Source organism: Balaenoptera ricei, chromosome 4, assembly GCF_028023285.1.
Source record: "Balaenoptera ricei isolate mBalRic1 chromosome 4, mBalRic1.hap2, whole genome shotgun sequence".
Taxonomy (NCBI): domain Eukaryota; kingdom Metazoa; phylum Chordata; class Mammalia; order Artiodactyla; family Balaenopteridae; genus Balaenoptera; species Balaenoptera ricei.
In genome coordinates, this window is record NC_082642.1 from 92,723,331 (window position 1) to 92,740,595 (window position 17,265).

Here is a 17,265-nt window from a genome sequence, read left to right on the forward strand (position 1 = left end):
TCAACAGAGCCACACATCTGTCTACAGGAAATGGAAACTATGTAGAAGGAGAGAACCTTGACAGATCATCCAAAACATGGCTGGTTCCAGACCCTGACACTGGCTTCTCCAAGTGGGCAAGTGAACCCCTAACAGTTCTTAAGTTGCTTTTCAGAAGGAAGCTGCAGGAAAGAAATTGAGGTGAACAGAATTGCTGCAGTGGTAACTTCGTAAAGTAAAACTTTTCAGAAGGCAATTTAAATATCAATAGCTTGTTAGGTTACCAGAATGATTGTTTTCTTTTATTATGCTTCTGCTTTGTTTCTAACTTCCCAAGCTTGGAAGAACAATTCAATAATGAGGATTTCTCATACTTTGGCAAAAGCAGGTAATCTCTCTAACTGTTGGATATGTCATCCAAAACTATTTTCTGCATTTGACATGCTGACCCCTGGGTTGTGCCTGTCATGAATTTTCAACCAGCCCTAACGTCACTGTGACTTAAAATTAAAAGTCCTCGGTTGTAACATATCAGGTTAGGCTAATCAACAGAATTTCCTGTCCCCTGTTTTTTTGACTAAGTTGAAATTTGGCCCTCAGATTAAAACAAAACAAACAAACAAAAGACCTTTGTGTCTACCCCTGTCAAAGTTCTACTTAGGACTTAGGATATTGTAGAAACAGTACCTATTTTTCCCAGCGTACGTCACTTCCATATTTAATATCAAAGTGACCCAAACTAAGAATGATTGAGAAAGTCCAATTTGTAAAGGTAAGACACTGATCCCTAGCTTGACCATGTCCTAAAAGTTTAATAAGAAGTCTGGCATTCTGTGTGCCCCCTCAGGATATGTCTTTTGTCTACACTTTGATTACCAATCTTGGGCCTATGAATGCCTTGACAGCTGGCACATAGGTGGTATTTGATTACTGGGATTGTGGAAAGGGAATGTTGCCTGCCATTCCAGTTCAAGAATCAAGCTACCAGTCACGACAGCCACTGCCCATTGCTCCCATGGTGTGCACTGAGGGGAATTCAGTATGGAAAAACAGGATGCATGTTGTGCTTTGGATGATGGCCCTATATAGTAAAGATGCATATCTAAGGAATAATTTGAATGAGCCCAAACTCAAAAGGCCCCAAATAGCCAAAACAATTTTTATTTATTTTTATTTTTATTTTTTGAATTTTTGAATTTTATTTTATTTTTTTTATACAGCAGGTTCTTATTAGTTATCCATTTTATACATATTAGTGTATATATGTCAATCCCAATCTCCCAATTCTTCACACCACCACCACCCTCCCCCCGCCACTTTCCCCTCTTGCTGTCCATACGTTTGTTCTTTACATCTGTGTCTCAATTTCCGCTCTGCAAACCGGTTCATCTGTACCATTTTTCTAAGCTCCACATATATGCGTGAATATACAATATTTGTTTTTCTTTCTAACTTACTTCACTCTGTATGATAGTCTCTAGATCCATCCACGTCTCTACAAATGACCTAATTCCATGCCTTTTTATGGCTGAGTAATATTCCATTGTATATATGCACCACATCATCTTTATCCATTCGTCTGTCGATGGGCATTTAGGTTGCTTCCATGTCCTGGCTATTGTAAATAGTGCTGCAGTGAACATGGGGTGCATGTGTCTTTTTGAATTATGGTTTTCTCTGGGTATATGCCCAGTAGTGGGATTGCTGGGTCATATGGTAATTCTATTTTTGGTTTTTTAAGGAACCTCCATCCTGTTCTCCATAGCGGCTGTATCAATTTACATTCCCACCAACAGTGCAAGAGGGTTCCCTTTTCTCCACACCCTCTCCAGCATTTGATGTTTGTAGATTTTCTGATGATGCCCATTCTAACTGGTGTGAGGTGATACCTCATTGTGGTTTTGATTTGCATTTCTCTAATAATTAGTGATGTTGAGCAGCTTTTCATGTGCTTCTTGGCCATCTGTATGTCTTCTTTGGAGAAATGTCTATTTAGGTCTTCTGCCCATTTTTGGATTGGGTTGTTTGTTTTTTTAATATTGAGCTGCATGAGCTGTTTATATATTTTGGAGATTAGTCCTTTGTCCATTGATTCATTTGCAAATTTTTCTCCTATTCTTAGGGTTTTCTGTTTGTCTTGTTTGTAGTTTCCTTTGCTATGCAAAAGCTTTGAAGTTTCATTAGGTCCCATTTGTTTATTTTTGTTTTCATTTCCATTACTCTAGGAGGTGTATCAAAAAAGGTATTGCTGTGATTTATGACAAAGACTATTCTTCCTATGTTTTCCTCTAAGAGTTTTATAGTGTCCAGTCTTACATTTAGGTCTCTAATCCATTTTGAGTTTATTTTTGTGTATGGTGTTAGGGAGTGTTCTAATTTCATTCTGTTACATGTAGCTGTCCAGTTTTCCCAGCACCACTTATTGAAGAGACTGTCTTTTCTTCATTGTATATCCTTGCCTCCTTTGTCATAGATTAGTTGACCATAGGTGCGTGGGTTTATCTCTGGGCTTTCTATCCTGTTCCACTGATCTATATTTCTGTTTCTGTGCCAGTACCATATTGTCTTGATTACCGTAGCTTTGTAGTATAGTATAAAGTCAGGGAGTCTGATTCCTCCAGCTCTGTTTTTTTCCCTCAAGACCACTTTGGCTATTCAGGGTGTTTTGTGTCTCCATAGAAATTTTAAGATTTTTTGTTCTAGTTCTGTAAAAAAAAATGCCATTGGTAATTTGATAGGGATTGCATTGAATCTGTAGATTGCTTTGGGTAGTACAGTCATTTTCACAATATTGATTCTTCCAATCCAAGAACATGGTATATCTCTCCATCTGTTTGTATCATCTTTAATTTCTTTCATCAGTGTCTTATAGTTTTCTGAGTATAGGACTTTTACCTCCTTAGGCAGATTTATTCCTAGGTATTTTATTCTTTTTGTTGCAATGGTGAATGGGATTGTTTCCTTGATTTCTCTTTCTGATCTTTCGTTGTTAGTGTATAGGAATGCAAGAGATTTCTGTGCATTAATTTTGTATTCTGCAACTTTACCAAATTCACTGATTAGCTCTAGTAGTTTTCTGCTGGCAACTTTAGGATTCTCTATGTATAGTATCATGTCATCTGCAAACAGTGACAGTTTGACTTCTTCCTTTCCAATTTGTATTCCTTTTATTATTTCTTTTTCTTCACTAATTGCTGTGGCTAGGACTTCCAAAGCTATGTTGAATAACAGTGGCGAGAGTGGACATCCTTGTCTTGTTCCTGATCTTAGAGGAAGTGCTTTCAGTTTTTCACCATGGAGAATGATGTTTGCTGTGGGTTTGTCGTGTATGGGCTTTATTATGTTGAGGTAGGTTCCCTCTATGCCCACTTTCTGGAGAGTTTTTATCATAAAAGGGTGTTGAATTTTGTCAAAGGTTTTTCTACATCTATTGAGATGATCATATGTTTTTTATTCTTCAATTTGTTAATATGGTGTATCACATTGATTGATTTGTGTATATTGAAGAATCCTTGCATCCCTGGGATAAATCCCACTTGATCATGGTGTATGATCCTTTTAATGGGTTGTTGGATTCTGTTTGCTAGTATTTTGTTGAGGATTTTTGCATCTATATTCATCAGTGACATTGCTCTGTAATTTTCTTTTTTTGTAGTATCCTTGTCTGGTTTTGGTATCAGGGCGATGGTGGCCTCAGAATGAGTTTGGGAGTGTTCCTTCCTCTGCAATTTTTTGGAAGAGTTTGAGAAGGATGGGTGTTAGCTCTTCTCTAAATGTTTGAGAGAATTCACCTGTGAAGCCATCTGGTGCTGGACTTCTGTTGGAAGATTTTTAATCAATCACAGTTGCAATTTCATTACTTGTGATTGGTCTGTTCATATTTTCTGTTTCTTCCTGGTTCAGTCTTGGAAGGTTATACCTTTCTAAGAATTTGTCCATTTCTTCCAGGTTGTCCATTTTATTGGCATAGAGTTGCTTGTAGTAGTCTATTAGGATGCTTTGTATTTCTGCATTGTCTGTTGTAACTTCTCCTTTTTCATTTCTAATTTTATTGAGTTTTCTCCCTCTTGATGAGTCTGGCTAATGGTTTATCAATTTAGTTTATCTTCTCAAAGAACCAGCTTTTAGTTTTATTGATCTTTGCTATTGTTTTCTTTGTTTCTATTTCATTTATTTCTGCTCTGATCTTTATGATTTCTTTCCTTCTAGTAATTTTGGGTTTTGTTTGTTCTTCTTTTGCTAGTTCCTTTAGGTGTAAGGTTAGATTGTTTATTTGGGATGTTTGTTGTTTCCCGAGGTAGGATTGTATTGCTATAAACTTCCCTCTTAGAACTGCTTTTACTGCATCCCATAGGTTTTGGATCGTCGTGTTTTGATTGTCATTTGTCTCTAGGTATTTTTTTATTTCCTCTTTGATTTCTTCAGTGATCTCTTGGTTATTTAGTAACGTATTGTTAGCCTCCATGTGTTTGTGTTTTTTACATTTTTTTCCCTGTAATTGATTTCTAATCTCATAGCGTTGTGGTCAGAAAAGATGCTTGATATGATTTCAATTTTCCTAAATTTATTGAGACTTGATTTGTGACCCAAGATGTGATCTATCCTGGAGAATGTTCCATGCGCACTTGAGAAGAAAGTGTAATCTGCTGTTTTTGGATGGAATGTCCTATAAATATCAATTAAATCTATCTGGTCTACTGTGTCTTTTAAAGCTTGTGTTTCCTTATTAATTTTCTGTTTGGATGATCTGTCCATTGGTTTAAGTGACGTGTTAAAGTCCCCCACTATTGTGTTACTGTCGATTTCCTCTTTTATAACTGTTAGCAGTTGCCTTATGTATTGAGGTGCTCCTGTGTTGGGTGCATATATATTTATAATAGTTATATCTTCTTCTTGGATTGATCCCTTGATCATTATGTAGTGTCCTTCCTTGTCTCTTGTAACATTCTTTTTTGTAAAGTCTATTTTATGATATGAGTATTGCTACTCCAGCTTTCTTGTGAGTTCTGTTTGCACGGAATATCTTTTTCCATCCTGTCACTTTCATTTTGTATGTGTCCCTAGGTCTGAAATGGGTCTCTTGTAGACAGCATATATATGGGTCTTGTTTTTGTATCCATTCAGTGAGCCTGTGTCTTTTGGTTGGAGCATTTAATCCATTCACGTTTAAGGTAATTATCGATATGTATGTTCCTATTACCATTTTCTTAATTGTTTTGGGTTTGTTTTTGTAGGTCCTTTTCTTCTCTTGTGTTTCCCACTTAGAGAAGTTCCTTTAGCATTTGTTGTAGGGCTGGTTTGGTGGTTTGAGTTCTCTTAGCTTTTGCTTGTCTGTAAAGCTTTTGATTTCTCCATCAAATCTGAATGAGATCCTTGCTGGGTAGAGTAATCTTAGCTGTAGCTTCTTCCCTTTCCTCACTTTAAATATGTCATGCCACTCCTTCTGGCTTGTAGAGTTTCTGCTGAGAAATCTTACAGGAGTTAACCTTACAGGAGTTCCCTTGTATGTTATTTGTTGTTTTCCCTTGCTGCTTTCAATAATTTTTCTTTGTCTTTAATTTTTGCCCGTTTCATTACTATGTGTCTTGGCATGTTTCTCCTTGGGTTTATCCTGTATGGGACTCTCTGTGCTTCCTGGACTTGGGTGGCTATTTCCTTTCCCATGTTAGGGAAGTTTTCGACTATAATCTCTTCAAATATTTTCTCAGGTCCTTTCTCTCTCTCTTCTCCTTCTGGGACCCGTATAATGCGAATGTTGTTACGTTTAATGTTGTCCCAGAGGCCTGTTAGGCTGTCTTCATTTCTTTTCATTCTTTTTTCTTTATTCTGTTCCACAGCAGTGAATTCCACCATCCTGTATTCCAGGTCACTTATCCATTCTTCTGTCTTAATCTGCTGGTGCTTCCTTCCAGTATATTTTTCATTTCAGTTATTGTATTGTTCATCTCTGTTTGTTATTTAATTCTTCTTGGTCTTTATTAAACATTTCTTGCATCTTCTCGATCTTTGCCTCCATTCTTTTTCCGAGGTCCTGGATCATCTTCACTATCATTATTCTGAATTCTTTTTCTGGAAGGTTGCCTATCTCCACTTCATTTAGTTGTTTTTCTGGGGTTTTATCTTGTTTCTTCATCTGGTACATAGCCCTCTGCCTTTTCATCTTGTCTATCTTTCTGTGAATGTGGTTTTTGTTCCACAGGCTGCAGGATTGTAGTTTTTCTTGCTTCTGCTGTCTGCCCTCTGGTGGATGGGCTATCTAAGAGGCTTGTGCAAGTTTCCTGATGGGAGGGACTGGTGGTGGGTAGAGCTGGCTGTTGCTCTGGTGGGCAGAGCTCAGTAAAACTTTAATCTGCTTGTCTGTCTGCTGATGGGTGGGGCTGGGTTCCCTCCATGTTGGTTGTTTGGTCTGAGGTGACCCAACACTGGAGCCTACCTGGGCTCTTTGGTGGGGCTAATGGCAGACTCTGGGAGGGCTCACGCCAAGGGGTACTTCCCAGAACTTCTGCTGCCAGTGTCCTTGTCCTCACGGTGAGACACAGCCAACCCCCGCCTCTGCAGGAGACCCTCCAACACTAGCAGGTAGGTCTGATTCAGTCTGTTATGGGGTCATTGCTCCTTCCCCTGGGTCCTGATGCACACACTATTGTGTGTGTGCCCTCAATGAGTGGAGTCTCTGTTTCCCCCAGTCCTGTTGAAGTCCTGCAATGAAATCCTGCTGGCCTTCAAAGTCTGATTCTCTAGGAATGCCTCCTCCTGTTGCCAGATCCCCAGGTTGGGCAGCCTGATGTGGGGCTCAGAACCTTCATTCCAGTGGGTGGACTCAGTGGTATAAAAGTGTTCTTCATTTTGTGAGTCACCCACCCAGCAGTTATGGGATTTGATTTTATTGTGATTGCGCCCCTCCTACCATCTCATTGTGGCTTGCTCCTTTGTCTTTGGATGTGGGGTATCTTTTTGGTGAGTTCCAGTGTCTTCCTGTTGATGATTGTTCAGCAGTTCGTTGTGATTCTGGTGCTCTTGCAAGAGGGAGTTAGTTAGAGCATGTCCTTCTACTGTGCCATCTTGAACCAATCCATCCAAAACAATTTTTAAAGAACAGCTCGAATCACACTTCCTGACTTCAGACTATACTGTTGCTTCATTGTAATCAAAACAGTATGGTACTAGCACAAAAGCAGACACACAGATAAATGGAACAGAATAGACAGCCCAGAAATAAACCCACATACCTATGGTCAATGTACAACAAAAGCAGCAAGCATATACACTGGAAAAGAGTCTCTTCAACAAGTGGTACTGGGAAAACTGGACAGCTACATGTAAGAGAAATTAAAGCATTTTCTGAAACCATCTACAAAAACTCAAAATAGATTAATACCTAAATGTAAGACCTGAAACCACAGAACTTCTAAAAGAGAACATAGGTAGAACACTCTAACATAGATCTGAAAAAAAATTTGCTACAATTTGTCTTGTAAGGCAAAAGACACAAAAGCAAAAATTAATGGGACCTAATTAAAGCTTTTGCACAGCAAAGGAAACCATTAACGAAAAGAAGACCCTACTGAATGCAAGAAAAATACCTGCAAATGATATGACCAATAAGGGGTTAATATCTAAAAGATATAAATAGCTTATACAATTCAAGATCAGGAAAACCAATTAAAAAATGGGTAGAAGACCTGAATAGACATTTTTCCAAAAAAGATATACAGATGGCCCACAGGCACATGAAAAGATGCTCAACATTGCTAACCACCAGGAAAATGCAAATCAAAAACACAATGAGATATCACCTCACACCTGTCAGAGTGGCTCTCCTCAAAAAGAACACAAAGAACAAATGCTGGCAAGAATGCGGAGAAAACAGAACCCCATCCAACAACTTGTAAGCACCAGTGTTGTGATGCCTCAGGCCAAGCAACCAATTGGGCAGGGACACAGTCCCACCCATCAGCAGTAAGGCTGCCTAATGGCTTCCTGAGCCCATAGCCACCTCTAGACACATCCATAGACACAGCCCTCCCTACCAGAGGGCCAAGACCCAGCTCCACCCACCATTGGGCAGGCACTGGCCCTACTCTCAAGGAAGCCTTCACTAGCCTCTAAATCAGCCTCACCCACCAGGGGTCAGACACCAGACACAGGAAAATTACAATCCAGCAGCCTGCAGACCCAGCTACCCACAGCAGGCCAGACGGTACCCTGTGACCATCTGGGCCCTGTCCACTAGCAGACAAATGCAAGCTTCAGGACACCCCAAACCCCACACTCAACTGTGTCAGGAATTGCCCTAACAACATCCACCACCCCAACAATCTGAAATGAGCTCTGGGATCCTTGGGCCCTGCAGCCAGATTCCAAGAACCGGCTCTACCTGTCAGCAGTCCAGCACTAACCCCAGGATCTGGCTTCACCTGCCAGTGGGTGGGCAACAGCCCCAGAATCTTCCAGACCCTGACTCTGCCCACCACTGAGCCAGCACTAGCCCCAGGGCCCCCTAGGGTTCTGCAGCCAGCTGCCTTGTGACCAGGCCCTGCTAAGCAACAGCCAGCAGCATCCACCCAAAGAAGGGACTGGCAACCAACCATGCAAAGGGCCAACCAAGCCTACCAGAATGCCCACCTAGTCACCTGCCAAAACAGAAGGACCCACACAGCCCTCTTAGGGGGAACCCCTAGAGCATATACCTTGGGTGACGAGAGGGGAGTGCACTGCTGGGGCCCATAGGACGTCTCCTACAGAATGCCACTTCTCCGAGGTTGAGGCACATAGCTAACCTACACATACATAAAAATACAAATAGCAACTTAGGCAAAATGAGGTGGCAGAGGAACATGTTCCAGACAAAAGAACAAGCTAAAACCCCAGAACAACAACTAAGTGAAGGGGAGACAGACAATCTACCCAAGAAGGAGTTCAGAGTAATGATCATAAAGATGATCAAAGAACTTGGGAAAATAATGAATGCACAGAGCAGTAAGTTAGAAGTTATCAATAAAGAGTTAGAAAATATAAAGAGCAACCAGCCAGAGATGAAGAATACAATAACTGAAATGAAAAATACACAGAAGGAATCAATAATAGATAAATGATACAAAGGAACAGACCAGTGAGCTGGAAGACAGTAGTGGAAATTGCTGTCATCAAACAGAAAAAAGAATGAAAAGAAATGTGGACAGTTTAAGAGATCTCTGGGACAACATCAAGTGCACTAATATTTGCATTATAGCTGTTCCAAAAGGATAAGAGAGAAAAGACCTAAGAAAATATTTGAAGACATAATAGCTGAAAACATCCCTAACCTGGGAAAGGAAACAGTCAGCCAAACCCATGAAGCAGAGAGTCCCATACAGGATGAACCCAAAGAGGAACACACCACGACATGTAATTAAAATGACAGAAATTAAAGATTAAGAGAATATTAAAAGCAGCAAGGGAAAAGCAACAAATAACATACAGGAAATGCCCATAACGCTATCAGCTGACTTTTTTAGCAGAAACTCTGCAGGCCAGAAGGGAGTGGCATGATTATTTAACATGATGAAAGGGAAAAACCTACATCCAAGAATAGTCTACCCAGCAAACCTCTTGTTCAGATTTGATGGAGAGATCAAAATCTTTACAGACAAGCAAAAGCTAAGCGTTCACCACCAAACCAGCTTTACAACAAATGTTAAAGGAACTTCTCTAGGTGAAAAAGAAAATGCCACAACTAGAAAGAAGAAAATTATGAAATGAAAAAGCTCACCAGTAAAGGCAAACATACAGTAAAGTTAGGAAATCATCAATATACAAAGCTAGTAGGGAGGTTAAAAGACAAAAGTAGTAAAAATCATCTATCTCCTCAATAAGAAGTTAAGGGATGCACAAAACAATTAGATGTAAAATATATCAAAAACAGTAATTGGGGGGAGGAGAGTACAAATAAAGGGTTTTTAAAATGCATTTGAAATTAAGAGATCAGCAACTTAAAACAATCATATATACATATATATATATATATATATATAGAGAGAGAGAGAGAGAGAGAGAGAGAGAGAGAGACAGCTATACAGATCCTTCCTACCAAAAATCTATAATATATATACACACAACAAAGAAAAAGCAATCCAAACATAACACTAAAGATAGTCATCAAACCATAAGAGAAAAGAACAAAAAGAAAAAGGGGGCGAAAAGACCTAGAAAAACAAATCCAAAACAATTAACAACATGGCAATAGGAACATACATATTGATAATTACCTTAGATGTAAATGGACTAAATGCTCCAACTCAAAAGACAAAGAGTGGCTGAATGGATACAAAAACAAGACCTGTATATATGCTGCCTACAAGAGACTCACTTTAGACCTAGAGACACATACAGACTGAAAGTGAGGGGATAGAAAAAGGTATTCCATGCAAATGGAAATCAAAATAAAGCTAGAGTAGGAATACTTATATCAGACAAAATAGACTTTAAAATAAAGACTGTTACAAGAATCAAAGCACACTACAAGATGATCAAGGGATCAATCCAAGAAGAAGCTATAACAATTGTAAATATATATGCACCCAACATAGGAACACCTCAATATATAAGGCAAATATTAACAGACATAAAAGGAGAAATTGACAGTAACACAATAATAGTGGGGGGGGGGCTTCCCTGGTGGCGCAGTGGTTGAGAATCTGCCTGCCAATGCAGGGGACACGGGTTCGAGCCCTGGTCTGGGAGGATCCCACATGCCGCGGAGCAACTAGGCCCGTGAGCCACAATTACTGAGCCTGCGAGTCTGGAGCCTGTGCTCCGCAACAAGAGAGGCCGCGATAGAGGCCCACACACCGTGATGAAGAGTGGCCCCCACTTGCCGCAACTAGAGAAAGCCCTCGCACAGAAACGAAGACCCAACACAGCCATAAATAAATAAATAAATAAATAAATAAATAATTAAAAAAAAATAGTGGGGGACTAACATCCCACTTACATCAATGGACAGATCATCCAGACAGAAAATCAATAAAGAAACACAGGTCATAAATAACACATTAGACCAAATGGACTTAATTGATATTTATAGAGCAGTCCATCTGAAAGCAGCAGAATACACATTCTTTTCAAGGGCACATGGAACATTCTCCAGGATAGATCACATGCTAGGCCACAAAACAAGACTCAGTAAATTTAACAAAACTGAAATCATATCAAGCATCTTTTTCAAACACAATGCTATGAGACTAGAAATCAACTACAAGAAAAAAATTGTAAGACACATGGAGCCTAAACAAATATGCTACTAAACAACTAATGAATCACTGAAGAAATCAAAGAGGAAATTAAAAAGTACCTAGAGATAAATGAAAATGAAAATATGATGATCCAAAACCTATGGGAGGCAGCAAAAACAGTTGTAAGAGGGAAGCTTATAGTGATACAATCTTACCTCAGGAAACAAGAAAAATCTCCAGTCAACAACCTAACTTTACACCTAAAAGCAACTAGAGAAAGAAGAACAAACACAACCCAAAGTTAGTAGAAGGAAAAAAATCATAAAGATCAGAGCAGAAATAAATAAAATAGAGACTAAAAATACAATAGAAAAGATCAATTAAACTAAAAGCTGGTTCTTTGAAAAGATAAACAAAATTGATAAACCTTTATCCAGACTCATCAGAAAAAAAGGGAGAGGGCTCAAATCAATAAAATCAGAAATGAAAAAGTTACAACCAACACCACAGAAATAGAAAAGATCATAACAGACTACTATGAACAAGTACATGCCAATAAAATGGACAACTTAGAAGAAATAGACAAATTCATAGAAAGGTACAATCTTCTAAGACTGAACTAGGAAGAAACAGAAAATATGAAGAGACCAATTACCAGTAATGAAATTTAATCAGTAATTTAAAAACTCCCAAGACACAAAAGTCCATGACCAGATTGCTTCACAGATGTATGATACAAAACATTTAGAGAAGAGTTAAAGCCTATACTTCTCAAACTATTCCAAAGAATTGGGAACACTTCCCAACTCATTCTATGTGGCCACCATCACCCTGACAAAGATATCAAAAATCAAGAAAATTACAGGCCAATATCACTGATGAACATAGATGCAAAAATCCTCAACAAAATACTAGCAAACTGAATCTAACAATACATTAAAAGGATCATACACCATGATCAAGTGGGGTTTATCCCAAGGACACAGTATCCACAAATCCATCAATGTGATACACAATATTAACAAACTGAAAAATCGAAACCATATGATCATCTCAATAGATGCAGAAAAACCTTTCACTAAAATTCAACATCCATTTCTGATTAAAAACTCTCCAGAAAGCAGGCATAGAGGGAACATACCTCAACATAATAAAGTCCATATATGACAAATCCACAGCTAACATCATATTCAACAGTGAAAAGCTGAAAGCATTTCCTCTATGATCAGGAACAAGACAAGGATGTCCACTCTCACCACTTTTATTCAACATAGTTTTGGAAGTCCTAGCCACGGCAATTACAGAAGAAAAAGAAATAAAAGGAATCTAAATTGGAAAAGAAGTAAAACTGTCACTGTTTGCAGATGACACAATACTAAACATATAAAATCCTAAAGACAACACCAGAAAACTACTAGAACTCATCAATGAATCTGGTAAAGTTGCAGGATACAAAATTAATACACAGAAATCTGTTGCATTTCTATACACTAACAATGAACTATCAGAAGGATAAATAAAGGAGACAATCCCATTTACCATCACATCAAAAAGAATAAAATACCTAGGAATAAGCCTACCTAAGGAAGCAAAAGACCTGTGCTCCAAAAACTATAAGACATTGATGAAAGAAATGGAAGATGACACAAACAGAAAGATACACTGTGTTCTTGGATTGGAAGAATCAGTATTGTTAAAATGACCACACTAGACTACCCGAGGCAATCTACAGGTTCAATGCAATCCCTATCAAAATACCAATGGCATTTTCCACAGAACTAGAACAAAAATTTAAAAAATTTGTATGTAAACACAAAAGACCCTGAATAGCCAAAACAATCTTGAGAAAGAAGAATCAAGCTGGAGGAATCAGGCTCCCTGACTTCAGACTACACTACAAAGCTACAGTAATCAAAAAGTTTGGTACTGGCACAAAAACAGACACATGGATCAATGGAACAGAACAGAAAACCCAAAAGTAAATCCATGCACTTATGGTCAATTAATCAATGAGAAAGGAGGCAAGAATATACAAGAAGAAAAGACAGTCTCTTCAATAAGTGGTGCTGGGAAAACTGGACAGCTACATGTAAAACAATGAAATTAGAACATTCTCTAACACCATATACAAAAATAAACTCAAAATGGACTAAAGACCTAAATGCAAGGCTGGACACTATAAAACTCCTAGAGGAGAACATAGGTAGAACACTCTTTACAAATTGCAGTAATGTTGTTTTTTGGATCTGTCTCCTAAAGTAAAGGAAATAAAAGCAAAATAAACAAACCTCTTTGTTTGTTAATTAAACAAACTTAAAAACCTAATTAAACTTAAAAACCTTTTAAACTTAAACCTCTTTGTTTGTTAATTAAACAAACTTAAAAACCTAATTAAACTTAAAAACCTTTTGCATAGCAAAGGAAACCTTTGAGACAATGAGAAGATAACCTACTGAATGGAAGAAAATATTTGCAAATGATAATCCGATAAGGGACTAATTTCCAACACATATAAACAGCTCATACAATGCAATATCAAAAAAAGAAAAACCTGATTAAAAAATGAGCAGAAGAGCGCGCTCCCGCTGCAGCTCCTCCAGCTGAGCCCGAAGCCGCAGCGCCTCCGCCTCCCGGCGGCCGGCCAGTTGCCGCTCCTCCGCCGCCCTCCGCAGTGCGCGGCTGCGCCGGGCCTCGGCATCCTGGGAAGGAGGGATGGAGAGGAGGCGACGACCCCCAGGACTTGGGAGCCTGCGGAGCTTGCCGCATCCACTCCGCCCCAACATTCGCACGCTGAGTCACGGGTTGCAAACAGATGGCCCGCGGGCCAAATCCAGCCAGAATCTCGGATTTTGGTCCCTCACTCCTCTCCCACTCTTTTTAAAATGCTTCAGGCAGTGAGTGTGTATTTCCCACCACTCCCTTTTGTATTGGTAAGCCCACTTTTTAAGTTTATGTGAGCGGTCTGGCTCCTTTAGGATTGTGACTTTGTGACCCTCTGCCCTGCCTCCCCCCAACAGGCTCCACCTACCTGCAAAAACTTTTCAAAGCGGACAAAGGACCCCTTTAACTCCTGCTCTTTCTGTTCCAATTGTTCCCACCGCTGTTTCAGGGATGCCTTCATAGTCTGGAACACCTGGGGGGTAAGGAGTGGGTGTCCGTGGTGTTTGGGGTTTCAAGTCATCCAGCGCTTTCACAGTCACACTTAACCTCGCTCATCCTTTGCCCTTAATCTTTTTTTTTTTTTTTTTTGGCTGCGCTTGCGGCATGTGGCATCTTAGTTCCCCGACCAGGGATCAAACGCATGCCCCCTGCAGTGGAAGCGTGGAGTCCTAACCACTGGACCACCAGGGAAGTCCCAGAAAAAAAAAAAAAAAAAAAAAAAAAAAAAAATGAGCAGAAGACCTAATGAATTCAAAAAGACACATGCACCCGAATGTTCATTGCAGCACTATTTACAATAGCCAGGTCATGGAAGCAACCTAAATGCCCATCAACAGACGAATGGATAAAGAAGTTGTGGTACATATATACAATGGAATATTACTCAGCCATAAAAAGGAATGAAATTGAGTCATTTGTTGAGAAGTGGATGGATCGAGACTGTCATACAGAGTGAAGTAAGTCAGAAAGAGAAAAACAAATATCGTATATTAATGCATGTATGTGGAATCTAGAAAAATGGTACAGATGAGCCGGTTTGCAGGGCAGAAGTTGAGACACAGATGTAGAGAATGGACATATGGACACCAAGGGGGGAAAACTGCGGTGGGGTGGGGATGGTGGTGTGCTGAATTGGGCGATTGGGATTGACATGTATACACTGATGTGTATAAAATTGATGCCTAATAAGAACCTGCAGTATAAAAAATCAAACAAACAAAACAACTAAAAAAAAAAAAAAAAGAGCAGAAGAACTGATTAGACATTTTTCCAAAGAGGAAATGCAGATGGTCAACAGGCACATGAAAAGATGCTCAACATTGCTAATCATCAGGGAGATGCAAGTCAAAACCACAATGAGGTATCACCTCACACCTGTCAGAACAGCTATCCTCAAAAAGAACACAAATAACAAATGTTGGCAAGGATGTGGAGAAAAGGGAACCCTGGTATACTGTTGGTGGGAATGTAAATTGGTGCAGCCACTGTGGAAAACAGGAGTGAGGTTCCTCAAATAACAAAAACAGAACTACCATATGACCCAAAAATTCCACTCCTGGGTATGTATCCAAAAAAACCAAAAACACTAATTTGAAAAGATACAATGTTTACAGCAGCATTACTTACAATAGCCAAGATATGGAAGCAACCTAAGTGTCCATCAACAGATGAATGGATAAAGATGTGGTATACCTACACAATGGAATACTACTCAGCCATAAAAAAGAACAAAATTTTGCCATTTGCAGCAATGTGGATGGACCTGGAGGACATTATGCTAAGTGAAATAAGTCAGACAGAGAAAGATAAATACTGTATGATATCACTTATATGTGGAACTTAAACAACACAACAAACTATTGAATATCACAAAAAAGGAGCAGACTCACAGATATAGAGGACAAACTAGTGGTTACCAGTGGGGAGGAGGGAGGAGGGGCACTGTAGGGGTGGGGGAGTGGAAGGTACAAACTATTGTAAGATAGGCTACAAGGATGTATTGTACAACCCAGGGAATATAGCCAATATTTTGTAATAACTGTAAATAGAATGTAACCTTTACATAAAAAATTTAAAAATAAATTTTAAAAAAGTTGAAAAAGCAAAACAAAAATAACACATTGCATGGACTATCAACCAAATCCTCGTCTGTCCTAGGAATGAAAATTCCTGGCACCATGGGATAAATAAGTCATGAAATGCCTTCCAAACCTTGGTCAAAGAGGGGGCCCTGTGGAAAGGGAATGTTGCCTGCCATTCCAGTTCTACAAGGATCAAGCCAACAGCCACTGCTGCCCCCTGATGGTGCACCCTGAGGGGAATCCATTAGGGAGAAACACAGGAAGCATTCTGTATTTTGAATACTGGCCCTATACAACTAAGATGCATATCAAAGGAATAATTTCAATAAGCCCAAACTCTTGCATCTTCCCATACACAGAAAAGGACTAAAATCATTAACTTGAGATGTCTGTTTTTTTTTGTGAATAGGAGTAAAGTTTTGATGGTTAACTACATTTTTTTTCCAGCAAAAAAATCATATATATACTGGCTGCTCCCTTACCTCTTCAGAGCAGCTCATCAGAGATACCTGAGAGACTGTCTTCTAGGCTATAGTTCTCAGTAAGGTCCCCAAATTAAACTTAACTCACAACTTTTAGGTGGTGTGCTTTTCCTCAGTTAACAGGGTCAAAATGTTAACTTGAAGCAGGGAACAAGAGAATATTTTCAAATGAGTGCTAAACAGATTCATTCCTTAAGCCCTCATGAGGTCTAGTCTATATCCCTTATCAGCAGGATGTAGCCAGAATGGTCAGTGCCCTAAAATAGGGCTCCCCTAAAACCAAGTTCCTTTGCCAAGATTATGATTAACCTCTCTATCCCAAACTGTATTCCCTTTCTTATCCCTCCCCTGTTCCCTTCAGGACTGAGGAGTATCAAAGAAAAGGGGGGACTGAAACTGAGCAGGACCTTGCAGGGCCATTCCAGGTACAAAAGCCCCTTTGTGTTCCCTGTTTCCTGTTTGTAGAAAAAAGGTTTTAGTCTCCTAGGCCTTCCCTGAGTTCCAAAGAGCAGACTCAAGCAGTTACTAATTAGGGAAGTGAGAGAATGCAGAAACCAAGGAAAAGCAGTCAAGCAAGTAATGATAGCTTAAACAAAACAGTCCTAGTTCCTCCTCAAGGGACATATATATATATATATAACAATCTGATGCATATCTCTGAGTTGTTCTGCAGAAACTAAGACCCCCACCTAGGTGGAGGATAGTGACTACATGCTGACCACAAGCAGTAGAACCCAGACTGGTTGGAACCAGAAGGTTGATGATTAAAATTCCTGAAACACTACCCTGTTACCTCACCACCAACCAATCAGAAGAAGGTCATGCCCCTTGCAACCCTTACCCCAAATG